Genomic DNA, 24101 nt, shown 5'->3' on the forward strand with positions numbered 1-24101 from the left:
AAATCTACCCCATAGACCTTGGCCCTCCACATTGAAAACAGGGCCTTGCTCAAGCATAAAACAGCACAGTGTAATACATAGTGTACATAGTATACGGCCGAAGCGTATACTATGTTTATACGCTCCGGCCGGGATCCCATAGACTGAGAGGTAACGTATGTTTCCGTAATAATCACAGCCATTGTACAACGGCCGTGATTTTTTTAAAATATCCGTTGTGTGAACATAGCCCAAGGCTGCGTCACACTATGCTTTTATGTTTATTTTATTGTTTCCATTTCAATACATTTTGTTTTTGCCGTGGGCAAAATCATTGTCAACCACGTTTTAAGTATCCAGCAATAAAATGCACATATCTTGCAGTCCGTTTTTGTTTACAATGTAAGTCAATAGGAAACCGATCTTGGAGAATCACCTCCACCAGCATCCATTTAACATATACGTTTTCATCCTTTTCAGCTGTATAAAACTTACAGCTGTAGAAAAATGCAGTATGAACCTAGACTTATATTAATGATATAAAGTGATACATTCAGAGCTCAGGATTTTATACCAGTAAACAATGCTGCGTAATCTTCTACACACAAAAAGAAACCAAATAATCATTTTCATGACCACATTTATTACAACATTGGTTACAAAATTTCCTGCGTTCTGTGTACGTTATTAATTGTAGCACCAGGTAGAAGATTCATCAGAACAGCCCCTTCCCTTATTCCCCCAGTAACCTGCAACATCTACATTACTGGTCATAATCATCCCCAGGAGTCTGTGCCATTCAGAGATTTTCATCTCTATAAACAATGGAGTCACTGCGTACATACACAACATCACTTATATCATATGGATGCTGAATTACATCCTGGATTATGCTCCAGAGCTGCGCTCACTATTTTGCTAGTAAATTCAGTGTGTGCAGAAGCGTAGCTAGGCTTTTTTTTTTTTCATGTGGGGTGACGATTCACTTTTGTGTCCCCTACGACCAACCCTCTTCCCGGCAGTAATAAAGACTTTTTAATATTTATTCTGGCTACAAGTTGGTTTATACGCACTTGCAAACCATGCACCACCGCTAAAGATAGTACCAAAATTGCAAATATGGACAGGTTTCCTTTTAGGAGATGTAGCACGTGCGGTGTCTCTTCAAACAACTGACCAATTCGCCCAGCACAACACGACAGTAACACAGAGGCCCCTTCATTCTCAGAATCAGTAATGGTCCCACAAGCAGCTCTAACATCACAAATATCATGATGGCATATGCAATTACTTTTTATAATAGAAAAAAACTCAGATAGATATGTTTCTGTGTAAATAAATAAACAAATAAATAACTATAGAGATAGATAGATAGATAGATAGATAGATAGATAGATAGATAGCTAGATAGATGCATGCATGCATGCACTGGGAGTTTGGGGAGGAAGAAGGATGCAGCCATGGTGCAAAAGGAAAGAAGACATGACATTTTTAATGGGATATTTGCTCAGGACAAATATTCTGTGTCTATGGAGCTCGTGAAAGTAGCCAAGATTATACTCTGGGAGCTTCATTCATAACTAAAATAACATTCATAACACCATGGCCCCGTTCTGGGGATCGCGGGGGGCCCCAGCTGTCGGATCCCCTCATGATCTGACACATACCCAAACAGAGTTTTGCCAGTTTATAGAGTGACCTCTGGAGCAGCCCCTTACACTTACAAATGACTGATTTGTAAGTGATCTAGCCTGCCCTGCGTAATAAGCTTGAGGAGTGGCTGCAGAAAAGCCTCATATCTTTAGTGATTATAAAGCTGGCTGGTACCCACCACCACCACCACCACCTTACAGCCATTTCCTTTAGCTCTAAGTAGCCCTACTTGCCCCATTCCCAGCTACGCCCCTGCATTGCACACATATATTACACATCTTGTGCTGTTACAGCATGCAGTATAAACCATAACTGCGCTCACTATTCTTCTAGTGAAGTCACAGTGTACAACATTACATTACATATCCTAAGCAACAGCCTGTTACTCCAGAGCTACACTCACCATCCTGCTGGTAGAGTGACTCCATTGTTTATGGAGATTTATACTGTATATGATCTATAAAAAAGGGTTCAGTTGTGGAATGCTATGATGTCTCCTGTATACATACTGAAGAATTCGAATTACATAATGCTTAGTCTATTCTGCAGGTCGAGTTATTGACTAAAACCTCTCTGGGTGACCATTGTTTTAGTCCATGTAGTCACAATATGTTGTATTTATTTATGTCCATTTAGGTCTTCCCAATCAGCTTGAAAAGAAATGGGACAAGGTGCCCTGTGACCCAATGTATTTACTATAGTTTACGCTAGAAACTGGTGTAAATTATAGCTAAAATATACGCCAGCTCACAGCTGGTGTAGATTTGAGTTCAAGGATGCACAGACAGCCAAAGATGCAAACCAAACCATAGTTGGTGATCAAGTATTTAACATATGCATGATATTAATTTAAAGGGCCAGTGTCCAATCCTCAGTATATAAAGTTTAATCGGTGTAGAATGCAAAATTCTACTAATTTCTTATAAACTATGACTATAGTTTTTACTACTGGTGCCAAGTTTTGTTGGAAAACTGCATAAATTTTTGTCACAAATCCTTGCGATCACCGAAAATCTTTACTCAACAGAAATTGGAAAGGATAAAAAAGTAGGTGTGATCACTATGGAGTGAACATAGTTTTGGATTACAGAATATGGAGCTTTTTTGGCACAAATTAACAACTACTAATAAATATGGCACAAACCACTCCAACAATCTTATTTTAAAGGGGTGCTCCAGCTAATTTTTTTTATTTCCTGCAGGACATACAGTACTCATAAGTACTGAAAGACTCTTAGTGAATTGTTAGTGAATCCGGACGGCCGGGTGTCCAAACCTGCGCATACCAAATCTACACTTGCTTTCAGCGAGCAGGCATAAATCATGATAAATGAAGCGCAGGAGGAGGCCACTCCTCCTACACGCCTTGCCACGCCCATCCCCCCCACCACCACCACCACCACCGCCGGCCCATCAGGCGAGCGGGGGGATACAATATGCATACCCCAGGGAGAAGGGGCAAATCTACCCCTTCTCCCTGGCGTACGCTTCGGACGGGACCTTTATTAAAGTCCCCCTTTGTGTAGAGCTAGGTAATTCCTATGAACATACACACTTGATATGTCACGGATGAAGTCAGACACTGCTACCTGCCAATTACCAGTCATTAAAGGGGAAGGAGCAGTAAGTGAGGTGTAAAGTCCTAACCTTGTGTGGTCTCTTCTTGAGACAGTTGTTTATGTGTGGGTGAGGGGATGGTAAGGAAAGGGGGGTGGGTTCCTGACGTTATCCATAGCACATTCAGAGATAAAAAATAAACAGAGGGTGACTATTACTCCAAATATAAAATAACAAGGCGCCAGCACTGCTGTATAGAAAATAATCCAAATAATATCATATAAAATACAATACAAAAGGTAATTATATACAATACTGAGAGGTGGAGGGGTACCACCATGCCCTCCAGCCCCCTACCCCAATGCCTCCAACCCCTGCCAACCCCCTTTTTTGGTCTAAATTCTTCATCAGAATTCTTGTTGCCTCATTAGTGACCCTACATGCCAGAGGATGTGGTGATGCCGCTCGAGTTATTAGAGGGTTTTCAATGGACACAAACTTCTTAGTAATGTCCTGAATTAACAACTGTTTCCACAATGTCAGGAGTCCAGGTCTGGAGGTGGTCACCATATGAACCCTCAAGAACAGAGTTTTTTAGGAGATAGATGGTGCGGTGATAGGCAATATAGGGGATGTTTGGACTCCTCAATGTTTATGAACATCCTGCCTTAGGTTTTCTTATTATTGCTTCGCAGCGAAGATGCGGAATGCCTTACCTTCTTTACGGTTCTTAAAGCTGGAACAGAAAACAAAAGTAGTCAGAACGTTCTAGGTATTTTAATTTCTTTAAGATGCCCCCTGACCCCTCATGGAGGCAGCTGCGTCATCAAATGAGAGATCTAGTCTTATAGCTGTTTATGCCCAGGTTCCTGCTTTAGATTTAGATGCGATTCAGAGCCACTCAAAACCTGGATAACAACCCTGTAATAGAAGCCATTGCTGGCTGTCACCCAGGCTTTATTACCTCTTTAGGAACCTGAGATCTTGGCTGTACAATAACCGCATGCTGTAAAAAAGGACTGCTCTGTCTGTAGGTATACTTACATCCCCCCATATATCCATTCTGGGCCTCAAACTCCCTTTCCCTTACAGACGACACAATTTTAATCTTATCTTGATAACTTGCTGAATTATGTCTAGATTTACGTTGCAAATCTGGGCGGCTGAAATCTGGGAAAGAGCTGAACACTGTGTTGTGATCTATGGCAGCAGCAGGAGGTCTGAAGGGGAAAATGAACCCTTCATCTGCCTGAGAGCAATGAGAATCATCCACATCACTGAGGAGGAAAACACTGGACAATTTCTGTAAGATCCCATGAGTGACCAGAAATCTTTACAAGGAGGGCCACAGCTGCTGTTACTGCTAGAATAGAACATCTGTACATAAAGACACTTTAAACCCCTAGGACGCCAATCGCATGATGCAGTTACCTTTCTGAGTGGATCCCATTTTTATTGGAGCCAAAATAATGATTTTTTCTTGTCCACAGGCATCACATCCACGTATCCCCCAGACTCATCTTTAATAACACCTGCGTGTACAGCCGTTCGACAAATACTGGACGTCTAGAAGAGAAGACGATGACACAAGTCAAGAGACTCCAAACAACAGTGACGTCTCAGCTCTACAAAAGTGACTGCTAAGAGACTGTTGTAGCCTTACTCCTGTACCTGACATTGCATTATAGTGATATGGTTACAGTAGAATTAGAGATGAGATACATAGCTCCATCCCCTGTCAGTGACATGGTTGAATTTAATATAATTTCACTGTGGTACAGTAATGGCTATTCCATCTATAATGGCTGACAAGCAGCCTCTCTTGCATAACTAACAAGGTGGTCATGGCACCTGTATACAGCTTTGAACTATAACATTATTTTGATATCTTTTATTCACATGTACAGTATATTAGTAGATCTGCGGGTAGCTGTTTCCAGATGATGGACAGGTTTTTGCTCTGTATACTTGTCCTCATGCCGGCACCTGCACAGTCTGATCTAGAACCCGCTGGGACATTTATTTGGGATATCTGCTGGCAGATTCCGTGCAGCGAGTTGGCAGAAGCCTCTTGTCCTTACATGGTCAGAGTGAGAGTTGGCAGCTGGATTAGGAACCATTCTCCAGCCGCTCTAAATCTGACTGGGACGAAAATCTCAGCAATTCTTGTATGAGGTTCACAGGGGAAAAGTTTGTCCTGCAAGGTATTATGGAACAGCCCAAATGTCACAGCCATTCTGATCACTTGTGTGGACTCCAGGCTGATTTCCTATGATATTATTTATCTCATAAGTGTTTATAACAATGTATCAGTACAGGTAAAATGAACTTGTCTCAGAGGATTGTCTAGACTGGATACAACTGTAACAAATGTTCAGCTGTTTTTCAGTCAGGACAGCTTTTTGGGTTTTGCGTGTAAACAATTAGGCCGGGTTTATACTCATCAGGTGGTGCATCGGCTTTTTCCTCCGGTGCAGGAGAAAAGCACCAGAGGGAAACGCATCTTTGAACTTATTCCTTTGTTTTCAATAGGACAGTTCAAAGCATGCGGCGGGCAAATTGTGCTGCTGCATCGCCGAACGCTTTTTGTGGCAGAACCTTGCAGTGTTCTGACGCACCGCCGGCGTGGTGATGCGGTGGACGCCGCATCCATTGAAGTCTGTGGAGCGCCAGAGGCCTTGCTGGTACCAAAACATGCATATATGCACCGTACGGCTTTTTGCCTCCGGCACTCCAAGAAAAGGTTTCCCCAATCCCCATTAACCCTTATGACCCCAGCCCTGTAGCAGAGTGGCCCATGGCAGGAGAGGCAACACCCTATAGGAGATGTCCCCATGTTTTGCTGTCCCCAGTAGAGGGCTCCAATGTAAGTCCCCCCCCCCCCCCCCCTATAGTAGTTCACCTGCTCTGATGGCTCTGATGCTGCCTTCTGTAGCAGCTGACCCTATAGTAGATGGCCCCCTGTGAGGTGTACCCCTAAAGTAGACCTGCCTTTTTGGCATTAGTTATGACATCAGTTGTGGTCAGTTTCTTCCAAAAAAAACCCTGAAATGGATGTAACTTATGTTTGTAAACCTAGCCTTCGTGTTTCCATTGACTGACAGCTAGCATAGACCTTAAAAATGGCAGAGAATTGACACTGAAAACTTTTCATGAGGCAGGAATTAAGCTCTTTGTAGTAAACATTCTCCACTAAGATGTTGTGACCTCCTTTAGTGAACTCATCCTTGAAGATGGTGGACATCTGGCTGAGGTTTTCAGATGAAAACTCCCGGTAGACATTGCCTTTGTTTACTCTGCAATGTTTCCATGAAGTGGTGAGATATCCTTGGAAGGCCACTAATGAGAACAAGATCAGTTTCATAAAGACGATTTCCTAATATTTGCTGCTTTACTTGGTTGTAAAAAGCCAAATCACATGATCACAACATGTGCTGGAGGTTGTACAACGCTCCATGACTCCTCACTCATCCACAAAACATGTCCTGGTATGGACCCTGTCTTTTGATCTGCTACTGCTCACTGGTGTTACTGCTAATAGTAAAATAGTAAAACAGAAAATAGTGTTGCAGCATTACTGCAAACTCAATTGTTACTGATAAGTCATACATACAGGCTCTATGGGTATCAAGCTGCCTTAGTGATGTCACTGATCCTGAGTTATATTGCGTTTTTACTCCAGACACACCAAGAGCAACATTCACAATGCTGTTGACCACTTTCTAGAGTGGGTAACATCCCAAGATTTTTTTGAAAGAGCCCTATTTATTATAAATAGTGCAAGGAACAGAATGTGCCTAAGTGATGGACCTTTAATCTCATTGTTTGTATGCGGGACCATGGTGAGGTGACATAGTACTGCCTTGGGGACAATTTATCTACTAATGCAAGTCACTGACAGAGGACGGGTTGTGAATATCTGTTCATGTAGACTAGTTGTGACAGGTTAAGAATTTCACCCTCCTTTTAGCCCAGTAGACATAGTAAAGGGTTGTCACCACCCATCTGTCTGAATCGCAGTAAATATAACATTTCATCTCTCAGTTTTGCACAATCCTTACTGTTAAAATTAATAACCTTACAAACTACTCACATCTGCATAAATATTCGTGCCAATGACGGGCGCCCAATGCGAAGGTTCACTCTTACAATGGCTAGGGCAGGAAAACCTGTGCAGAGAAGTGAAATGATTAATACAGAGAATCCTGCAAATACTTGACAAAGATCTCCACTATATCACAATCATAAATGATCAATTATTCCTGCCCTCCTGTATATGTCATCCATTGTTCTGCTGAAAGTTTAGTCAGAATTACCGATTTGGTGTTGCCACACTTTATTCTTTAGTTTCTCGGATTTACCTGGGGCAGTGTTTCGCTGGCTTCTCGTAAGGACAGATCTCGGCCACCGTTGAGTAACAATCAATTGTCTGTACTGAGGAAGGAAATGAGACTTACAGATATTATAAATGTACACACCCATAGATACCTTTATATCGCCCCTCCCCAATATCCTCCACATACCTCCCCATTAATTCCCATATACTCTATACACACACACGTCATATACACCCTCTATAACCCGATATACACCGTCTATAAACTGATATACATGGCTATATACCTTCTTATACACCCCCTTGTTAAACCACATATAACACCCCCCTACCCCCAATACACATTATATTGATACACACCTGTAACTTTCGACACCATGAAAGAATTTCCAGGTTTAAATTTACTAAAGGAAAAAAAAACAATCATCAGTTGCTGAAATTATAGGAATCTACAGCCAGACAGATATTGTTGCATCTTACCTCAATGACTCCACCCCGTTCCTGGTAGATTTTACAAAGAACTGCAGTCGTCCTTTACGAGTTATGTCCACCAGTCCACCATTGTTATCAATGACCCCATAATGTATGGCTGCTCTGCACAAGCTGGACATCTAGAGGAATACAAGTATAACCAGTAATGTCAGGATATGTGAGCAGTGGGGCACCGAAGGGAGAAGGCTAAAAGAGGGAGGGGTATTTTTTGTAGTATGTTCGCCCCATTATAGCCCTAAACCAAGAAGCAGCACTTGTTTACCCCCTTAGTGTTGAGGTCAGAGGGATTAGTTCTAATACTGGGAAAAAGAGGATAGGTGAATCTGAGCTTACACTGTCATAGAACAGGGTCCCAAAGACTTTGACCTTCTTATTTGCACAGCCGGCTGGACAAAAATACCTAGAATTGGAGAAAATGTGAGAAATAAATCTAATCACATCATTTTTTGATTACAGATTGCTGTAGATTAATATATATGTATTACTGTATGGTAGATTGCTATATAATGATGCAAATTATTATTGAACACACTCCATCAGCCGTAGACCTTTATGCTAAATATTCTCATTATACATTTTTACACATTAGCGTTGTTATAACACTACGATTGAGGACATTTTCCCTTCCGGGCAGGCCTGTGAGATCCGCTCATATATTCACCCCAGCACTGGTGTCACTGTACTTTGGTATTTCTGACTTGTTTCATCCATTATGTAATTAAATAAATATGGTTATGCTACATCTCTGCACAACTCAAATGTGTAGTGTCTAAAGCCATTGGACTGAGCTCTGAAGGCAAGTGCAACCTGGGCACGTTCTAGCGCTACTGACTGATTTTAACTATTGATCTCCTGCAGCAGTCTATAGGAATATATTGTAACAATGGCCGGTCACAAAGAAAGAACTGCCATATGCAGAGGATTGGGGAGTCAGTGGGATCCTAATGATGAAGAGACTAGAGCTTCCACATGTGGAAATATTATCTTAAGGAGTGAACCAAATCGAGGACATTTAGTTTATTTTGCCACCTCAGCTCCAAACCCAATAAAAAGGCTCTAAAAACATTCTTTGTATTATGCCACCAGTGCTATACCTTCCCCATGACTCAGCACTGGCAATGACTAAACCCTTTCATCCCACTATGGATTGTTATGTCACTGTGGTAACCCCAAATTTACATCCCAGCAAAGCCTATTTATCTCCATTAATAATGAGCGGGCTGAAGAATAAATGGCCTTATATAAACAGAGCGCTCACACCATTACTGGGCCAAAAATTCTGCTTTCTGTGGATTTCAGTGAACAGGGAATGTTTGCAGTGTAAATCCAACTGTTCTGCATGAAATGTCAGCAAAATATTCATTAAAAGCCATTTTATCACTCACTATGAGGAAGGCAAAGCAAAGAGGCATGGAGTACACAAACCTTACGCCTCATAAAAGCCAGTGGGCCTAATTCTTCTGATGTGGTTCCAGATATGCATTCTTTATAGAATCAGAAACTAGTTGGTGTAAATGAAGAGCAGACAGATGAGTTGGGTGTAATCTGCTGCACATCTGGGGTATTTTACACCTTTTGCTGCCCTTTAGTGCCCTAATACATGGAGCGATAATCTGCTGATTATCGCTCTGTGTAATTAAAACAATGATCAGCTGATGAATCGGCCATAGGCTGATCTTTTTGTTTATCTATATAATAAAAATCAAAGTCTGTCTGTCCTTCTGTCTGTCTGTCTGTCCCAAATAGACTTCCAAACGCCTGAACCGTTTGACCCCAAATTTGGCACACAGATACATTGGGTGCCCGGGAAGGTTTTAGCGAAGGTCCCGTCCCCGCCAGATGTACAGGAGAGGAGGGGGAGGGGAAAGAGCAGCGCCTCATAGAGATGAATGGGAAAATCTCCTCACTGCAAACACAGGTGATATAATTAGCTGCAGCTTTGCCCAGAGAAAATGGCAGTTGAGAGCCTTAGCAACCAATAGGATTACTGCTTTCATTTTCACAAGGAGTTGTGGTTGCTAGGGAAGCTGCCTCACAACATCCACAGTAATAACTGGTAGACCCCCTACTCCATCTATACACATACCTCCCAACCGTCCCGGATTTCGCGGGACAGTCCCGTTTTCGGGGTGCTGTCCCGCGGTCCCGGAACGGCCCCCCCGTGTCCCGCATTATATGTGGCCCCAGCGGAAAAAACAATAAACCAGTAACTCACCTGTCCTCCGGTCCCGGCAGCTCCTCTCCCGGCAGAGCGCACACTCCCGTCATCCTCCGGGGCGGGCAGCGGGGTACAGAGACACTGACTGTACCGGAAGTAATTCATATAGAGGCTGCAGGTCACTTCCGGTACAGTCAGTGTCTCTGTACCCCGCTGCCTGCCCCGGAGGATGACGGGAGTGCGCGCTCTGCCGGGAGAGGAGCTGCTGGGACCGGAGGACAGGTGAGTTACTGGTTTATTGTTTTTTCCGCTGGGGCCACACAGATGGGGGGATTGGCTACTATGTGGGGCGCTATATGGGGCATTGGCTACTATGTGGGGCACTATATGAGGGGATTGGCTACTATGTGGGCACTCTATGGGGGTTTGGCTTCTATGTGGGGCACTATATGGGGATTGGATACTATGTGGGGCATATATGGGGGCATTAGCTACTATGTGGGGATTGGCTACTATATGGGGGATTGGCTACTATGTGGGGCACTATATGAGGGGATTGGATACTATGTGGGGCACTATATGGGGGGATTGGCTACTATGTGGGGGGATTGGCTACTATGTGGGGCACTATATGGGGGGATTGGCTACTATGTGGGGCACTATATGGGGATTGGCTACTATGTGGGGCACTATATGGGGCATTGGCTACTATGTGGGGCACTATATGGGGGATTGGCTACTATGTGGGGCATATATGGGGGCATAGGCTACTATGTGGGCATATATGGGGGATTTGCTACTATGTGGGGCACTATATGGGGGCATTGGCTACTATATGGGGCACTATATGGGGGCATTGGCTACTATGTGGGGCTCTATATGGGGCATTGGCTACTATGTGGGGCATATATGGGGCATTGGCTACTATATGGGGCACTATATGGGGGCATTGGCTACTATGTGGGGCTCTATATGGGGGCATTGGCTACTATGTGGGGCACTATATGGGGGCATTGGATACTATGTGGGGCACTATGTGGGGGATTGGACACTATGTGGGGGATTGGATACTATGTGGGGCATATGTGGGGGCACTATATGGGGGGATTGGCTACTATGTGGGGCACTATATGGGGGCATTGGCTACTATGTGGGGCACTATATGGGGGCATTGGATACTATGTGGGGCACTATGTGGGGGATTGGACACTATGTGGGGGATTGGATACTATGTGGGGCATATATGGGGGCATTGGCTACTATGTGGGGCACTATAATGGGGGATTGGATACTATAAAGGGCATTTTTGGGGGGATTGGATACTATATAGGGCACTATTCAGTCAGCAGGATGTGGTGACTGTAGGGGAGTGGCTATGGAGGGTTGCTATGGGGGCGTGGCTATGGAGGGTCGCTATGGGGCGTGGCTACGGAGGGTCGCTATGGGGGCGTGGCTATGGGGACCGCGGCGCACATGTCCCTCTTTGCTCTTTGCAAAAGTTGGGAGGTATGTATACAGTACATGTATATACAGGGCCCCCTACTCCATCTATACAGTACATGTATATACAGGGCCCCCTACTCCATCTATACAGTACATGTATATACAGGCCCCCCTACTCCATCTATACAGAACATGTATATACAGGACCCCCTACTCCATCTATACAGTACATGTATATACAGGGCCCCCTACTCCATCTATACAGTATATGTATATACAGGACCCCCTACTCCATCTATACAGTACATGTATATACAGGACCCCCTACTCCATCTATACAGTACATGTATATACAGGGCCCCCTACTCCATCTATACAGTACATATATATACAGGGCCCCCTACTCCATCTATACAGTACATGTACATACAGGACCCCCTACTCCATCTATACAGTACATGTATATACAGGACCCCCTACTCCATCTATACTGTACATGTATATACAGGGCACCACAGGTATACCAAACTGTGACTGGGTAACATTGCCACACCAGACCTGCCCAATACCAACATACTGTGCTGGATAAGACTGTCATATCAGACCTGACCAATACCGCCACACTGTGTCTGGATAACACCGCCATACCAGACCTGACCAATAGCACCATACCGTGAATGGGTAACACTGCCACACCAGACCTGACCAATACCACCATACTGTGACTGGATAACACCACCATACCAGACCTGACCAATACCGCCATACTGTGACTGGATAACACCATCAATTCAGACCTGACCAATACCGCCATACTGTGACTGGATAACACCGCTATACCAGACCTGACCAATACCACCATACTATGACTGGAAAAAACTGCTATACCAGACCTGACCAATACCGCCATACTGTAACTGGATAACACTGTCATACCACACCTGACCAATACCGCCATACTGTGACTGGATAACACTGCCAGACCTGACCAATACCGCCATACTATGACTGGATAACACTGCCATACCAGACCTGACCAATACTGCCATACTGTGACTGGATAACACTGCCATACCACACCTGACCAATACCGCCATACTGTTACTGGATAACACCGCTATACCAGACATGACCAATACCGCCATACCCCCCTCGAAAAGACACCAGATTTTCTGGCAAGTCTGAACGGGAGGGTACTGCCCCTCTGCCCCTCTACGCACCAGACCATGGGTGCCTAATGGTAAATACGACCCTGCAGGTATACAGGACACTACAGGTATACAGGACCCCAAAACTATACACTACAGGTGCACGGGACCTCCACCAACTATATACTATAGGTATACAGGACCCCAAACTTTACACTACAGGTATACAGGACCTCAAAACTATACACTACAGGTATACAGGACCTTCACCAACTACATACTTCAGGTATACAGGACCTCCACCAACTATATACTACAGGTATACAGGACCCCAAACTATACACTACAGGTATACAGGACCCCAAAACTATACCCTACAGGTATACAGGAACTCCACCAACTATATACTACAGGTATACAGCACCTTCACAAACTCTATACTACAGGTATACAGGACCCCAAAGCTATATAGTACAGTTATACAGGAACTCCACCAACTATATACTACAGGTATATAGGACCCCAAACTATACACTACAGGTATACAGGACCTCCACCAACTCTATACTACAGTTATACAGGACCTTCAAACTATGCACTTACAGGTATACAGGACCACCGAACTATATACTACAGGTATACAAGACCTCCACCAATTATACACTACAGGTATCCAGGACCCTCAAACTATAAACTACAGGTATACAACACCTCCACCAACTATATATTACAGGTATACAGCACCAACTATATACTACAGGTATACGGGACCCCCCAAACTATACAGTACAGGTATACAGGACCTTCACCAACTGTACACTGCAGGTATACAGGACCTCCCTCAACTATACACTACAGGTATACAGCCCCCCCAACTACACATTACATGTATACAGGACCCCCCAACTATGCACTATAGGTATACAGCCCCCCCAACTATGCACTACAGATATGCGAGACCCCTAAAAACTATACATTGTGGGTTTACAGAACCCCTCCAACTATGCACTACAGGTATACACTAATTTCACTGATTAACTCAGATGAAACAATACCTTTAGCTTGGCCTCCTGGGCACCTTAGAACAAATCTAATTAGCACACTGACACACGGGCAGCGCCGGGTACATTTTCTAGTTCCACCCTAAAAATCACTGGCCCCGGGTGCACATCGCTACGTGCTGTAGCAATGTGCAGCAGACAGCTGATAACTGTGTAAAAAAAAAAAAAGCTTATACACACCTCTCTGTGCTCCCTGATGTCCTTGTAGCTTCTGCCCTCAGCCCGCAGCCACCACAGTTCTCTAAAAGGACAGGCCTCTCAGCCAATTACTGGTCGGGGCACTGTCCCATCTTGGTCAGTGATTGGCTGAACGGCTCATCAGCTAGATGGACATCGGGGAGTCCGCAGAGGTGTGAATAAGGGACATTGCTAATGATATATATAGAGCCCTTGTTGCATGATTATTGAGCGGTGTAATAAGCTCAGTAGGCGAGCAACGATCTAGAAGTTAGGCGCTATCTTACATTAGTGATCAGGCCGTGTAAAAGGGCCTTAAGTAATGTTCATTCTCTTTAGCCTGTTGTCATTGTCCTTGCTAGTGTGATGTTAGAGCAGAGCTGTGTGCTCTGCAATGTCCCCATCTTGTTGTTTCCTTTCTCCTCTTGTGTTCTCAAAGACTCTGAGTGATAGAACTGAAGCTGCATTCCCCTCCTCCCCTACATCTTACTGTTTTTTAGATATTTTATGAGGAGAATACAGAAAAAGCTTGTACCTGTTGCAGGTGGATCCTTTGCACTTATCCCTCATCCTTGTCTCACATTTGATGACTTGAGCTAGAAAAGAAGTTGTTCATGTGAAGAGATTGTATTTACAGTCCTTTTGCTCTCCAGCAAAGAAATAGGCTGTATTCTCAACTACATCATCAGTGGTGTAATCGATTGTTTGGCTGCTCTCTCAGGGATTTCACCATTGCTCTCTGGTGAATGGAAAGGATGCACTCTAGTGATGTCATAGCTGTTTTAGTGAATGGATAGGCTGCATATCTATTAATGTCACCACTACCCTGTAATGAAAGGATGGATGTATTAGGTGATGTCATCTTTTTCTCTAATGAATAGATAGGCCTCATGTCTTCATTAATATCCCCACTAGGTCTTGGATGCACTCTAGTGAATAAATCAGCTGTATTGTCAGTGATAGTGAATAGATAGGCTGCATTTTACTGTCAAGAAAGACTCAAAGTTCTCAAAAATCTTTCATTACAGCCATATTTCCCATAAATGTGTGTTTAAATCTTACTCATAGGGTTCCCGCTGGATGGTTGTGTTGTTTTTGGCACCACTTTAGGCTTGTTGATCTTTTCATGCACCCAAATCAGCGTCTCTTCAGGAGCACGAGGAGATTCAATCTCATTGGTTTCTTCAGTCTCCACTGGCGCAGTGTGCTTGTCACCTGCAGGGTGAAAACAGGACAGCATACAATAAAATAACTAGCAAAATGTTCCCCAATACACAAGATGTTAACATAAGCAAAACAAGACAAGTAAATAGCTGAGTGGCAATCCTTAGGGGAATCTCTATAAACTTGCAGAAAACAGGACACCTCATCTAAAATAGAACATACCACTTATGGCGTTCACTTCACTGGCCCTGAAAAATGCCCCTTCTTAAAGGTAAGGTCATACAAAGTGACACTCTGCACAAACTGCACCAGAAATAGTGACAAGAGGTTCAGTTAAAGAAGATTCTGGAAAATCTGCTTCTCATTTACTTGTGTCAACGAGAACCACAGCAGATAATCGCCAAAAGTCTGACACAGAGAGTCATTGATGACTGTGGATTTCATCAGCACAGAACTGAAAAACTGCTGTTTAATATAGCCATAAGAATTAAGTTGGCACCGGGATGTCAGAGTTACACAGCACTGGGTCTTCTAGATCACAATGAGCCGTGAATTATGTAATCTCTTTTCACTGCAGCGTGCTGCAACGTCAGGACATGAATGAGCTGAGCAAGACCTGATGCCTTGTGGCCAGTGTTCAGACAATGCTCCTATAAATCTCACTTTGCCTTTATGGCAGCCCATAAACCACCAGGCGTATTTTGGCACAGCATTGGGTGGATGAGGACTTAATGGAAAATACATAAGAGACCAAAATGTGCAATAGACACGTAATTCACAAGCTGGAGGCAGATTCCAGGGTTTTATTGTAAAATAATAGAGCAAATTCCCTCTTCATTACTGGAACCTTAATATTTGGTTGCGGAGCAGCAGCCAAAGCTAAAGGGAGCCACCCCTGACTATGGGAGGAGGACATCACTTACTTATAATGACATCTGCTTCCAGGCATTCAGGAGTATTAAAGAGTATAACAGGTTAAAACAATGGTGCCAAACCATATAAGAGGGATGGGGTATAGTCAAGTGAAGGATGGAGCAACCTCATTACGATAAGTTAAGAATGGAGCTACCTCCTGGTCATACGTAAATGAATAACCTTGTGGTTTTAGAGCATGCCCGGATTGGTAATCTGGCGGACCGGGCAAACGCCCGCTGGGCCGCCAGGGTCACCAATCCGTGGGCTGCCAGTCCTGCTGCATAATTGGACTGGCGGCCCTCTGCAGCGGCCGTGAACAGCGCGGCCGGCTGCCGCGCTGTTCACTCAGCCGCTCTGCCAGCCCCCATGTCAGTCCCCGCAGCCCCCGCACTGACTGAGGGGTTGCTCTGCCCCTTTAAAATCCTGTGTAGTAGACGTGCCGCACGCAGGCACGTCTACTACAGCCAATCCCTGGCAGCTGACGTCACTTCCTGGACGCGCCGCAGAGGATCCTGGAGGGCAGAGGAGAAGAAGCTGCCGGGAGCTGGAACAGGAGGAGTAAGAAGACGCCGCTGCTGCTGGGAACGATGTGACAGGTGAATATGCGCTTTTTTTGTTTTGTCTTTGTTTCACACGGGGGCTGGACAACAAAGGGGGTGGCAAATGGGGATGTTATATATTTTTTATATGGCGATGTAGCAAAGGGGGGAGGCTATTACTAAAGGAGGGGGGAATTTTCTATATAGGGACGTTGCAAAGGGAGGGGAACTATTCTATATGGGAATATTATAAAGTAGGGGGACTTTTTTGGGGGGGAGGGGATGTTACAAAAGGGGGGCGGTTGCTATTCTATATGCAGATGTTACAAAAGAGGGGCCTATTTATGGAGATGATACAAAGGTGTGGGGGGGATATTCTATAAGAGGGGGGCTGATTTCTTTATGGAGATGATACAAAGGGGGGGGACTATTCTATACGACTATGTTACGGGGGGGGAGCTGATTCTTTATGGAGATGATACAAAGGTGTGGGGGACTATTCTATATGACTATGTTACAAGAGGGGGGGGGATAATTCCTTTATGGAGATGATACAAGGGGGGGGGGGGGGACTATTCTATACGACTATGTTACCGGGGGGGGGGGGGGCTGATTCTTTATGGAAATGCTGCAAGCATGCTTAATACGATTTTATAAGGATGTTACAAAGGGAGGGGGGCCTGATTCTATATGGGGATGTTACAAAGGGGAGGACTACTATTTGGAAGCACAAACTGAGATTAACTGGTTATATGGGGGCACAAAGGAAGCAAAGGTTACTGTGTAAAGCAATACTCTTGGAGAGTTTGAATATAGATGTGGATGATGCTGGAGTAAGGAGCCTAAAATCTTTGTCCGGTAGATCCTGCAGAAAGAAGTCACGGAGAAGTCTTCATGATAGCCAAGCAAGAAAAAGCAACCAACTTCTGCAAAAATACCATTAGCAATTCATGCAGAGAAGACGCCTCCGGTGAGTCACTGGATGAAATTGCACTATAGTCACTCCATTTATAATAATTCTTTTCATTACCAGCTGTAGTGTCACAGCAACAGCCACAGCCTCACCATGTATGTCATTCAGTTAGAGCAGGGAGGGGCGGGGCAGGAGTTGCAGCTGTGGATTGGCTCCTCCTCTTTGACACTTTAGCTGGTAATGAAAAGGAGGATTATAAAAGTTTACAATGGACTAAAGGTCCTGTCACTTATACTGTATTTCCCCCGCACCTGGTATAGACTTCACAGATTCCCTTTAAGGGCACGTACATACCTAATCCACAGTGGATTTAATGCTGCTGTAATACATAAATATGCAACATCAAATCCAAATCAGATTATGTTGTGTCTTAATTTTATGCGTTGATGATGGGGTTCACATATTTAAGGAAGTTGTGAGGAACATGGCGAATTGAAGCAGAATTCATTACAGCGTATAAAGTATACTGTTATCTATAATATATCAGGGAGGATACGCTATGTGGGCTGCTAGAGTTTGAGTGCCAGGGCTGAATTTTAGTCCCAGTCCGGCCCTGTTTTAGAGAGAAAGTTAGAGCTACTTTCTAGTCATAGAGAGGGGTAAAACTACCTTCTGGTCATTGGAGAATGATGGAGCTACCTCTTGATTATAGAGAGAAGGGTGAAGATACCTTCTGGTGATTATTGAAATGCATTCTCCTAGCACTTAATAACTGATGTCAAGGAGAAAGTGATCTTTACGTTCTTTAGACTCTGATGTCTTTTAATTAGGGGTAAGAAGAGACATAACCTCTCCCTTGTAACATTGGCGTTCTTTACCTTTGTAGCAGAGGTTATTTTTGCAGTTGCCTCCGTAGATGGGTGGACACTCAGAGCAAGGTCGGCCATTCTTATAAGGGGCTTAGCCAATCCAGTTTCCCCTAAAAATGAACATAAAATGCCATCATTATGACATGTCCACCAGATTCCTCTGTGCTGCTGGGAGTTCATAAATGGCTGCAGTGTTTATGGCTCCTGATGATGACTAGGATGTTTTGCCTTGTCATAAAACTTGTCATAAAGTTCCAGGAAGCTGCAAAGAATTGTCTTGAGGTGCCACTTATCATACTGTTACAGCCACTGCTCTACACATTACTGACATTCAATTTACATGTTTTTCTACGACAAGATGATTTACTGACACTGGGTGAACAGTTTTCCAGCCCTATGACCAGCAATGAAAGGTCTGCTTGTCCCTCACACATGACCCAAGTTCTTACTTTGGGGAATAGTTGCAGACGATGGTAGACGGCATTCTCCCAAATCTCTCCCCAGACATTCATCCTCTTGCAGACATTCACCGCGCAGCCCACTTTAGTGGTTGTGGCCCAGACAATCTGGAGATGGAAAAGACAAGTTGAATAGCTGCAGGTTGTTGATGGATAGAGACAGGTCCAGCTGTGGTCTACAGTTTAGGAGGCTAAATAGGAGGTCGGGTTATGGAAAGGCAATAGATAAACCTCTACAGGGACATCTCAGGTAGACACCAAATTCAATGTTTATCCAGCTATGTCAATAAGTGGATTTGTAGCTCATCTCAATGCAGAATCCTACAGGAACAGACCAGACTGTGGTAGCAATGTGGCTAGATCAATGCTTCCAAGCACACAACTATCTATCTACCTATCGACCCTTCCCAGTCATGTTGTAGACCAGCATGCACCTATGTAACAGGCCATAACCCACCTACCTGAGTGTAATGGGTGCACATGGGTCCTGAGCATCGTTCTGGACAGAAGGGGTTACATTCATGGGGGTATGGATATGTGTAATCCTTGACCTCATCATACCAGGACTGGACGTGAAATGCTGGAGTTCGGTACCTTAATGAACATGTTATATAGAATAGAATATAAGTTTGTTTGTTTTTTTGTGTAAAAACAATACACATGACAGAAGAGTACTGATTGTTGCAGCTGTCATTCTCTGAATCTGTCCTTACCTGCCCCAGTGCACCGCCAGATTCTGCCCAATGGACAGGAGCAGGTTGGTGGGTCCATGTTCCCACATGCACTGTTGAGCCCAGGCTTCAGATGACCCTCTCTAGCTCATCGTCCCAGGTCTGCAGAAAGGAAAAAGAAATATCTGCATTGTATCCTTGTTGTATTTTACTTATTATTGTTACTGATCTGCCATCAGAGAATGGAAATGTTCATGTTTACATCCAGAGGCACAAAAGCTTGGCCTGGCCTATTCTTTACTCATGCTGCTAGAGGGTCTGTTACAATGTATAGACAAGTATAGACTGGTCTTCAAAAAAATACCATTGCTGATAGGTTTAACTTTTAAAGGATCATCTAGACTGGTAAACTGTGACAACCTCCTTAACTCAAATCAGCAAGACAATGTCAGGATGGGATAACAACCTTTTGATGTAAACAATGAACGTTATTAAATATAGACACTAAGCTAAGATTTAATAAATGGCGAGAAATTAAAAATACAAGTATAATGGTGCCTTGGATTACAAACATAATTTGTTCCGGGGCTGTGCTTGTAATCCAAATCCACTCTTAAACCAAAGCAAATTTTCCCATAAGAAATCACTGATATGCAGACAATTGGTTCCACACCCCAAATATAATGATTTATTATTCTGAATAACATGTAAAACAATTGAAACAAACATTCAGAAACAGCAGAATATGTGATATTATAAGTTACTGTACAGTAATGGAGAGGGTGGTAAACACAAGGACTGACAGAGACTGCAGGGAGTATGAGGGAATGAGATGGGCAGATGTGGGCACAGTATAGCAGCACTCTCTGTCCAGGGAGGGAGGGGTTACAGCTATGAAGGAGATTACCTCCACAGTCCTGTCCCCTGATGTATGCCCCAGCCTGAAGTGGATCTGCTATGATTTGGAAGGTGAGGGACACTTCCTGGGTTCAGATGACAGAACTGTAGACCCCGCTATGCAGACCATGCCCCTCCCCACTCGCGCTCCCACCAGTACAGGGAGCTCTTAACCAAAGCAATGCTCTTCAACCAAGTCACAATTTTGAAAAACTGTGAGCTCTTAAACCAAAACGCTCTTAAACCAAAATACTCTTAAACCAAGGGTACCACTGTATGTTAAAAAGTTACAAACTTCTCTATATTATCTCCTAACTATAGCCATTAGTTATAGAGTAAACCAGATGTTCCCACTTGGTCCAGGGTCAGGGGACATGACCCAGAAAATCTACACCTCAGACTTCGGAGGCTGCACCGTACATGTGACCTGAAGATTGGGATAGCTTTCAGTCACCTGCAGAGCCAATTTATGTTCTTGATCTCAGTTTATGGAGAGATTTTCATTCCTCCCATCCCCCCTTCTGGACGCTTCTTGACTTAATTACATTAACCATAATGGACAATCTGTGCTGGAATCCTGCTCATTTATTAAAATGTATCCAAAAGGCAGGTACATGAGGGTTACCATCCAATAATTACAATCATAAGACTGTCGAGTCACCACCTGATCAGAGACCTTAAGTCTGTGTTTACACAATACTTTTTTTTTTCCCTAGCAGTTTTCTCATGTTTTTTTCATTTAAAAATACCACCCAAACACCACATGCCTTGACCCTTATAGTTTTGCTATGTGGTTACTGCCAGCATGGCTTTTTAATATAAATCATGCTTTTTATGTTTCCGTATCCATGTAATAATGTGTTAGCCTAGAGGTAAAATGTGCAGTGGGTGACAGTCCCATACTCCTCTAGGCTGGCACAGTGACAAGGGGGCTGCACAAATGATGGTGCTAATGATGTTCCCCTGGGACCCCCCCCCCAATGGATTGTCTGAACTGATGGTATTTTTTGATGCCTGTGATGGTCAAGTGCAAAAATGAGAGTGGTAAACTTTAACCCCTATTACACGGGGTGATGGAGAGGAACAAACAAGCGCTGTCAGCGCTCGCTTGCTCCTCGTTCCCCGCTTGCTGCTGGCGCTATTACAAGTGTCAGCAGCAAGCAGGTAAGTGCAGGGGGGCCGCGGGGAGCTGCAGGGGGGGGGGGAGAAGAGTTGTGTTGGCCTGCCCAGGTGATCGCTAAATCTTCCGGACAGCCCATAGAAGATACCGGCAGTCCGCTGCTGCCACCCTTATTCCACGGAGCAACGGCAGCAGATTGTTGCTCTCTAGACGTTTGTCTTTCAACATGTTGAAAGACAACGTCAGACAACCATCAGCTGACATCGTTCATGTCGGCTGATCGTTGTCTTCTATTACACCAGACGATTATCATCCGAATATGGACGATAATCGTTTCGTGCAATAGGGCCTTTAGACACACAATTCTTTTCTGGAAACAACAGATTTCTCCACAAGAGGCACAATCCTTAAACAGGTTGAAGGGCAGGCATAAGGATGAAGCAGGGTAGCCTACAATATTGGAGTTTCTGGGTACCTTGAGCTGGTCCACTATATTCTTGCACTTGTTAGTGTCACTAGTCTCTGACTTCCATCCCTGGAGCAGGCAGTAACTGGATCCTGACAGAGCCCTGAGGTGGCACACTCTCATCATATCTATCAGTCTCAGGTAATATTTTCGTATTAATGGGGTGCAGATCTGTAGGACTCATCACCACTCTCCATAGTTGCACTAGACTCTGCAATAAACTCCTCTCCTTAGAAGGGCCACTCTAATTCACTGAATTTCTTTACCATCCGTAGAGAGGTTGGAGCAGAGCAATCTTCCTCCCTGCCTTCAAAAAGATCCTAGCTGGGTGTATGTTAATGCTTCTCTGCTCTGACTATACTTGGTACAATGCAGTATCAATATGAACAGTTTAAAAACATATATAAACCATAACTATGAAACAGCACAACATGGATCCCAGTGGGACACTGCAATTATACCGGTCACCATCTTCTTTACTGTTACAGCGGCAAATGGCAAACATGAGAATATATACATGAAGCATTCAGAGCTCATTGTGGAGCTTGGGCTTCTAGGAGAAACATAGTGCTCTGTCTATATCCAGTGTTTTAAGGAACATACTGGGAGTTCTTTCACATCCTTAGTGGACACATCCTCATCTTCCATTGAAGCCACATCAAAAAGAAGAGAATACATGAGTTTTCCCCCCTGCACCTTAAAGAAGAGTTCTTAACAGTTCATTTCCACTTCCACTTTTCTTCCACTTCTGGATCAATCAGAATTATTCAGGATATTACATTTCTGACCCCTGGATCAGTCTCCATTTAGCCATCTATGTAACTTGCTGGATATGACAAAGTCCAATGGACCAATAATCCTTTATTATATAGCACTAAGTGCAGCACATTACTAATCGGTCACTGTTCCATTAGGGCTTACAACTAAATTCTCGTGGAATGAATCTAAAGCACCCAGAGGAAACCCCTACAAACCTGGGGAGAACGTCCTCTTGCAGATGTTGATCTAGGTGGGATGTGAACCCGGACCCCAGCACTGCAAGGCAACAGTGCTAACCACTGAAACACCATGCTGAGTTCCAGTCATTTCATTTAGCAGCTTAAAGTCCTCCAGGGCTCAGACAGGTAATTAGCTAGGCCATATGATGAGAGGATGTCTGCTGTTCACTCACTTGTACTAAAGTTATGGCTTGGAAGTGTTGGAATTACAGATTTTCTGTGCAATAATAAACCAAAAGGTGTGTCAATAGTCTTCCTGTGAATGAACTGGCAATGGCAAAAAAGTGATCTTTATATCATCTAAACCTATATTGTGGGATGACCACTTAGAATGTAGAATGTTCACTAGAGAGCAGCAGTGTCATTACTGAGAATGCAGCCATCCATTCACTAGAGAGTAGTGGTGACATCACTGAGAATGCAGCCTATCATTCATTAGAGTGCAGCAGTGACATCACCAAAAATACAGCCTATCTATTCACTAGAGAGCTGCAGTCACATTACTGAGAATGCAGCCTATCCATTCACTAGAAAGCAGTAGTGACATCACTGAGAATGCAGCCTATCCATTCACTAGAAAGTAGTGGTGACATCACTGAGAATGCAGCCTATTCATTCATTAGAGAGCAGCAGTGACATCACCAAAAATACAGCATATCTATTCACTAGAGAACGACAATGTTATACAAGAAAGCAGTCTATCCACCGAGCAGTAGAGAGCAACTGTGACATTGCTGTGAATGCAGCCTATACATTCACTGAAGACCAGCAGTACTATCACTGAGAAGGCAGCCTATACATTCACTAGAGAGCAGTACTGACATCACAGAGATGTATTTGATCCCTTATATTTATCCATCAAATGACATTACCGGTAAATCTTTTGCACACATCACCCCATATCTGTTATTTTGAGATATACATTTTTCTTTGTGAAGGGGGGCTGCATTTGCAAAAGTCCCTTTTAGTTCCATAAAGTAAGTACACAGTAGTTCACTGATGCTCCCTGGTGCTCAGTAAACTTTACCCTTTCCCGTCAAAGGAGGAACGTCTCTATGGATGACATGGCCTCATTTCCATACAGTAA

The 24101-nt window shown here is 43.9% G+C and overlaps 1 pseudogene; it reads right to left on the bottom strand.

Annotated features, from left to right (window-relative positions):
• Positions 1-602: 602 nt before the first annotated feature.
• On the bottom strand, positions 603-22694 carry LOC138775539 (cysteine-rich secretory protein LCCL domain-containing 2-like; annotated as a pseudogene).
• Positions 22695-24101: the final 1407 nt, after the last annotated feature.

This window comes from Dendropsophus ebraccatus, unplaced genomic scaffold, assembly GCF_027789765.1.
Source record: "Dendropsophus ebraccatus isolate aDenEbr1 unplaced genomic scaffold, aDenEbr1.pat pat_scaffold_1751_ctg1, whole genome shotgun sequence".
NCBI lineage: Eukaryota > Metazoa > Chordata > Amphibia > Anura > Hylidae > Dendropsophus > Dendropsophus ebraccatus.